Genomic DNA, 8,209 nt, shown 5'->3' with positions numbered 1-8,209 from the left:
TCTCTACATGAAACTTTAATCGCAAAATATTAAAAAATTATAAACCCTTTAACATACAAATTTATTAGTAAAATTTAGATTGTGATAACTGAAACTCCTTCCTAAATAATTTGCTATTTATTTATTCAAAGCATCCATTAAATAAATTAAATTACAGCAAAAGCCTCATCAATTTTAGCTGCCCCTTACAATAATTAGCAATCCCTGAAATTTTCTAAATTAAATAACACAATTAATAATCAAACATATAGAAGACATTATAAAATCGCTTTTCCAGAAAACACCATCAATTTTAAAACTTTGCGGCATTCTAAACCTTCTCAAAAGATTAATTCAACTTTTAACACCCAATACAAAAAAATACAACATTTAAAATTTCGGTGCATAACAGTAATTAACTTCATCAATTAAAGAATAACTGTAAATGTTATTATATGTGGGTATAATGAGATAACACTTAAATAACTCACTCGTTTCGTACTATTTTACAGCATTATCTCTTCCAAAATCAAAAAAAACTAAATTTAACTTCTCACACACTCAACTAAGTAAAACATCATCAGCGTGATGATGCAGTCACATTCAAAAACACCCCCAATGATAACATTTCACAATAACAATATGCGCCAGATACGCCACTCTTAAGGACGTCGCGTCGCGACGACCGGCGTCGATTCTAATAATTCAACCCTCGCTCGCAACGCACGACCCCGTTCAAAAGAAGACGCACGATCGGTAAAGCACAAGGGTAGACCCGCGGCGCGAAAGAAAATTTACTAGCGAACGGAAAATTTACTAGCGGACTGTTACCAAGACGTCAAGTAAATAGTCGACAGGTTCAAACTGCTTATGGTACCTGTTTGTAGGTACGCTCCACGGACCTCGTTACGTTATCATTTGTCCAAACTTACGCAGGTGGGAGACACTGGAATTGAATGTATTTACAATAAATAGTGTGTCGAATAGTTCAAGTAATGGTTAGTAGTAGTAGTGGTAGTAATAACAGTTAGTAAAAGTTGAACAATCGCAGATGTATCAGTGTTATTATCCGATAAACTTATCGGTATACTTATCAAAATAATTCAAAAATGATTATCTGGTAGGATCAGATGAATTGTAATATGTACTCGGAGACCTTTCTCTATTTTTTTTTATCGTAAGAAAGCAAAACAAACGAAATTTTCCTTGTCATTATATTGTTTCTATAAAAGTATTTAATTGATTATACCTATTATCAAAAATAAAAAATCAAACGACTTTAAACTACTGCGTTTTTCGCCTTTACTAATTTTGGAAAGTGACCAGTTTGCTTTCAAAATTGAAGTAGATCAAGAATCATCATATTTTCCAGCATTTTTTCGTGAAAATTCGTTATTACCAGAACAACAATCTATTCAACGAACAAGTTACTTTAGGTGTATACATTATTTCTGTATTCTTAAACACAAATGTTAGAACATTCACAAATAGAAAAAGGCACAACTACAATCTATTTAAAAAAAAATTAAAAACTTGCAAAATTACCGATTGTAAAAATAATAGTTCTAAATATCATACTAATCCTACACCAATTATAATCGTCAAATTTTCATAAAATCAATAACCCCTCTGACGTCTCTAACAATCAATCACGAACAAATCGCAAATGATGAAGTGTTATTGAGGTCGTATTGTTGATTTATCTGTTAAATCATCAGAAAATGCAGTTGCAGTGTAAATTAGGCTTTTATAGATATATTTCTTAGAAATATATAATGCAATAAACGGATTTATGACTTCGCAGTATAATTAAACTATTACAGTCTTGATTGCAAACTTCTTCAAAGAACAATTCATGTTTCTTCCAATTTTCATTAATTTTATTACATGAGGCAGAATAGAAATTAGCTTAGATGTGACATTCATATTAACACAAAGGGTTGGTAGTGGGAAAACCCAATAAAAGGTTACATTCAATTAACACGGAAGAATTACTACGTATATATAAACATCAAAACCCAATTCTGGAGCATGGACTAATTTAAATTCGCCAGCAACATCTAATACATTTTATCTAGGCTTCCTGAGAATATATATATATAATGTTAATTAATGTATCTTTGCCCCCGATCGTTTGCAGATCAATAAAAATCAATAAAAAATCTTACTTCGATATTCCTGCCACCATGATACCACATGCGTTGCTAGATTTAAACGCCGGTACATTTTCTTTTAAACACTCTCCAGTTTTTACAACAGCAAAATGCACGAATTTACATTAAACATTGTCAGAATAAGCAAGAAAATTTACTTTTATACGTACGCTCATTTTTTCTTAACACATTACCTCCCTTTTACCAAAAAAAAAAAATCAAACAAAAAGAAAATCCGTTTGACCTCTCTTCTAAATTTGCTTTCCCTCTAATCGATTTTATTTCAAAATTGCTCTTCGTCGCCTGATTGATGTTACACGTCAACAAGAAATCTGACGGAAATTACTTATAAGTAGTCAATTATTTTGTTCTTTTTATTCACATACTCACATTAAAGAAATTTAGCCGCTAAGTACCTAACGTTTAAATCGAGAAAATGAAGGTCAAATAAAACGATTTCCCTAAGAAGAGGAAATAGATAAATATAATAATGTGCATATTACGAATAAGAAAACCGTTTCCTTATTATTTTTTCAATATCCCTGAAATTTTCTAAATTAAATAAGACAATTAATAATCAAACATATAGAAGACATTATAAAATCGCTTTTCCAGAAAACACCATCAATTTTAAAACTTTGCGGCATTCTAAACCTTCTCAAAAGATTAATTCAACTTTTAACACCCAATACAAAAAAATACAACATTTAAAATTTCGGTGCATAACAGTAATTAACTTCATCAATTAAAGAATAACTGTAAATGTTATTATATGTGGGTATAATGAGATAACACTTAAATAACTCACTCGTTTCGTACTATTTTACAGCATTATCTCTTCCAAAATCAAAAAAAACTAAATTTAACTTCTCACACACTCAACTAAGTAAAACAATATCAGCGTGATGATGCAGTCACATTCAAAAACACCCCCAATGATAACATTTCACAATAACAATATGCGCCAGATACGCCACTCTTAAGGACGTCGCGTCGCGACGACCGGCGTCGATTCTAATAATTCAACCCTCGCTCGCAACGCACGACCCCGTTCAAAAGAAGACGCACGATCGGTAAAGCACAAGGGTAGACCCGCGGCGCGAAAGAAAATTTACTAGCGAACGGAAAATTTACTAGCGGACTGTTACCAAGACGTCAAGCAAATAGTCGACAGGTTCAAACTGCTTATGGTACCTGTTTGTAGGTACGCTCCACAGACCTCGTTACGTTATCATTTGTCCAAACTTACGCAGGTGGGAGACACTGGAATTGAATGTATTTACAATAAATAGTGTGTCGAATAGTTCAAGTAATGGTTAGTAGTAGTAGTGGTAGTAATAACAGTTAGTAAAAGTTGAACAATCGCAGATGTATCAGTGTTATTATCCGATAAACTTATCGGTATACTTATCAAAATAATTCAAAAATGATTATCTGGTAGGATCAGATGAATTGTAATATGTACTCGGAGACCTTTCTCTATTTTTTTTTATCGTAAGAAAGCAAAACAAACGAAATTTTCCTTGTCATTATATTGTTTCTATAAAAGTATTTAATTGATTATACCTATTATCAAAAATAAAAAATCAAACGACTTTAAACTACTGCGTTTTTCGCCTTTACTAATTTTGGAAAGTGACCAGTTTGCTTTCAAAATTGAAGTAGATCAAGAATCATCATATTTTCCAGCATTTTTTCGTGAAAATTCGTTATTACCAGAACAACAATCTATTCAACGAACAAGTTACTTTAGGTGTATACATTATTTCTGTATTCTTAAACACAAATGTTAGAACATTCACAAATAGAAAAAGGCACAACTACAATCTATTTAAAAAAAAATTAAAAACTTGCAAAATTACCGATTGTAAAAATAATAGTTCTAAATATCATACTAATCCTACACCAATTATAATCGTCAAATTTTCATAAAATCANACCGCAAAGACAGGAGGAAATTACTACTTCTGCCTCATCGTAAAGTAAATGTCAGCTAACAGCCGCGCACCATTTGCACAAGCGACCTGATTCTAGGCAGCCCATGTAAACAACGTACTTATCTACAAACAAAAACGCACCCTTTAAACAAATTGCACTGCAACTTTTGTAATCAATTTTACTAAATAATTCAATGTCATCTATGTTTACAAACCTTGGCAATGACCTCAAATTCTTCAATAAGTATATAGTCTTTTATCTCGCGTCGGCCTAAATTCTAACGCTGTCGTCCAATAACAACGATAATATAATGTAATTTATTGATAGCGTTTATGATAATAACTAGAAAATATTTTGGAGTAATTAAGCGAAAAGTGTCAATCAACTATTACAGGGTAAACATTGTTATACCGTAAGATAATCTACTCATATAACTTTGGAAACAATTTCAGAAAAATTTAGAAATTTAGAAATAGGAATTTAAAGCTGTCACTGTCCTCCAAAAGCAATTTCTTTAAATTATACCCTATATGTTGAAAATAACGATTTAAATTGGAAATCCTGAAGAAAATAATAATTACAAGCATCAAAATATTCATTCGACAACTTCATGAAAATTACATGATAAAACTTATTAAGTAGTTCTAGCTTTTACTGGTTCACACAGGAACCTGCCGGGACACGCCGATCTTATGACTCAAAAAAAAAAAAAACCGCACTTTACACCTAGGTACTTATCGCTTATCTTTTAAGATAATTATAAATAATAAAAGTTAACTCATAGCTATAGCTCACTTTTTATAAACAAATCAATAAATAATTTTTGACGTAACTTTACGATTAACAAACCACAAAATAGCAAAGATTACAACAAAATGCAACAAGGTTGTTACTAACACAGAAATAGTTATTGGCATTGACATGATGAGGTACTCTGAGTATTTATAGTTTCATCTACACAAGAGTCAAAAACAAAAATACTCTTAGACAAAAATCGCACCAGTCCGAAAAAGAATAACTTTTCTAAGATGGCTAAAGGTCAAAAAAGGTTACGTGAACATTCTCACCAAAGAACTGAACTTAAAGAAGTAATAATAGCCCATTGAAATACAAACACGTCCCGATTCTATTTCAAATCCCGGACCTTGGAACTGTAACGCATTTTAGCGTTTTCGCACCGGATACATTAACATTTTTCTTCTTTCTTCCGCGGTAATTTTATGTTAACTAATTCCATAGTCAAAAAGTCTTCTTTCATATATCATTAAATGAATGTAATACATGAATAACAATACAAACCGAACATTTACTTCTGGACAAATCAAAACAACTAATTCGATTTCTGCAAATACACATTTGTGGTAACCAAAGAATCCATACAATTGTAAACTAATTGTCCGACAGATGTATTTTGTTTTTGAATTAAATACAAGCAGTTATGCAAGCAAATTAGGATTGAGTTAATCCCGCCAGATACATATACAGTGCACATTTGAGGATAAAATTATACGTATGTATAACGAAACAAATTTTTGAAAACCTTTTTTTAAATACATATTTCCAAAAAAGAATGCTAGATTTCTGACAACAAAAAAAATATCAATTTCAGAAAAAATATCAACAAAAATACTAACATTCAGCCCAATATTGTAATAAATCATAATGTAAAGTCTTACCGAAAATAATGATATATACTAAGAAGACAATAATCAGTTCAATGCCGCAATTATTATAACGGTTCCGTTAAAATTTTTTTGATATATAAGGAAGGGGAGTGAATAAGTTGAAAACCCCTCCCTAATTAGCCGTCAAAGAAAGTGTAACAGTTTTCCCGCGATATCTTGAGAACCCTAAGTTTCACAAAATTTTTCTAAACATTTTTTTTGTACAAAATTGAATTCTCTACAATTGTGGTAAAGATATTTTTTCACAAATACATTTCTGTGATATTTATGTACGCATCTACAATCTACATTGTCACAAAATGAAAATATTTCGACATGCTTATCAAATTTAATAATACTCCACAATCAGCCACTTCAGAATTATTTGTATTTCTATATTAGAAGCGTCCAAAATGTGCCCTTTTTGTTATTTATTTACTGATACATCTAATATAAACGTTAAATTTTATGCATTTCTTATTTAAGAGTTCTATTTCCATCGGAATTCACAATTACCGTTAGGTACAAATCCTTACTGATTATTATTTGCAATTTTGCAATAAATTATAAGCTTATGCCCCAACATCCACTATATTTTATATTTATTTATGCACACACAAGTGAGGTCAGCATCACACATCTGTTCATAAGCCTTTTATTAAGATTCCTCGAAAGTGTATCTACGCGAATTTGTACTGTGCAATTAGTGGATTCCAATAGTTTTTTTTTTGTTTAAAGCAGGTTAAGCGCACTCCATTGCATACCGTCATGTAATACCGTTATGTACTTTATACAGCATCACGAAAAAGACATTTTCCACATTAAAAATTAAAGGAATAACGTTACTACATACTTAAGCTAGATAGCTGGAGATTTATTGCTATGGAAAACAGTTGTTTCAATTAAAGAAAGGTAAAATATTCTCGAGAACACACCCTTAATGTAATACGAATATCGTAAATTACGTATATGTAAAACCGACAAACAATTACAGTATTACANATTTAGAAATAGGAATTTAAAGCTGTCACTGTCCTCCAAAAGCAATTTCTTTAAATTATACCCTATATGTTGAAAATAACGATTTAAATTGGAAATCCTGAAGAAAATAATAATTACAAGCATCAAAATATTCATTCGACAACTTCATGAAAATTACATGGTAAAACTTATTAAGTAGTTCTAGCTTTTTTGTGGTTCACACAGGAACCTGCCGGGACACGCCGATCTTATGACTCAAAAAAAAAAACGTTAATCAGGAAGAACACCAATTTTTATACTACTTATATTTTGTTTAGTGTATATAGAAGAAGGAGACGAAAAATTAGAAGAAGTGACTGATTTAGTATCTAGGAAGTCAGATGGTACTTATCTCTTATCTTTTAAGGTAATTATAAATAATAAAAGTTAACTCATAGCTATAGCTCACTTTTTATAAACAAATCAATAAATAATTTTTGACGTAACTTTACGATTAACAAACCACAAAATAGCAAAGATTACAACAAAATGCAACAAGGTTGTTACTAACACAGAAATAGTTATTGGCATTGACATGATGAGGTACTCTGAGTATTTATAGTTTCATCTACACAAGAGTCAAAAACAAAAATACTCTTAGACAAAAATCGCACCAGTCCGAAAAAGAATAACTTTTCTAAGATGGCTAAAGGTCAAAAAAGGTTACGTGAACATTCTCACCAAAGAACTGAACTTAAAGAAGTAATAATAGCCCATTGAAATACAAACACGTCCCGATTCTATTTCAAATCCCGGACCTTGGAACTGTAACGCATTTTAGCGTTTTCGCACCGGATACATTAACATTTTTCTTCTTTCTTCCGCGGTAATTTTATGTTAACTAATTCCATAGTCAAAAAGTCTTCTTTCATATATCATTAAATGAATGTAATACATGAATAACAATACAAACCGAACATTTACTTCTGGACAAATCAAAACAACTAATTCGATTTCTGCAAATACACATTTGTGGTAACCAAAGAATCCATACAATTGTAAACTAATTGTCCGACAGATGTATTTTGTTTTTGAATTAAATACAAGCAGTTATGCAAGCAAATTAGGATTGAGTTAATCCCGCCAGATACATATACAGTGCACATTTGAGGATAAAATTATACGTATGTATAACGAAACAAATTTTTGAAAACCTTTTTTTAAATACATATTTCCAAAAAAGAATGCTAGATTTCTGACAACAAAAAAAATATCAATTTCAGAAAAAATATCAACAAAAATACTAACCAAAAATGTATAAAACCGATAAAATTAGATCAGAACATTAATTAAAAATAGTTTAACCATTACGAAAAAGAAAAAGACGTGAAAAAAAAAGCAAAAAATCATAGCATTTTAATTGGCATTATTAGTCTCAGGCCTACCCACAACGCAGTCTGTTTTAAGATTAATTATATTTTTAAAATGTTACTTTTTATAGTTCTGCATCCCGTC

General features: G+C 30.7%; 1 protein-coding gene across 4 annotated transcripts in view; it reads right to left on the bottom strand.

Annotated features, from left to right (window-relative positions):
• LOC108744371 (trafficking kinesin-binding protein milt) overlaps window positions 1-8,209 on the bottom strand; it is a 37,001-nt gene that overhangs the window by 22,397 nt on the left and 6,395 nt on the right. The window lies entirely within an intron of this gene.

The sequence above is a fragment of the Agrilus planipennis genome, unplaced genomic scaffold (genome assembly GCF_000699045.2).
Source record: "Agrilus planipennis isolate EAB-ADULT unplaced genomic scaffold, Apla_2.0 scaffold17, whole genome shotgun sequence".
Taxonomy (NCBI): domain Eukaryota; kingdom Metazoa; phylum Arthropoda; class Insecta; order Coleoptera; family Buprestidae; genus Agrilus; species Agrilus planipennis.
Note: the sequence above shows the minus strand (reverse complement) of the source record. Positions and strands in the feature narration are given on the sequence as shown.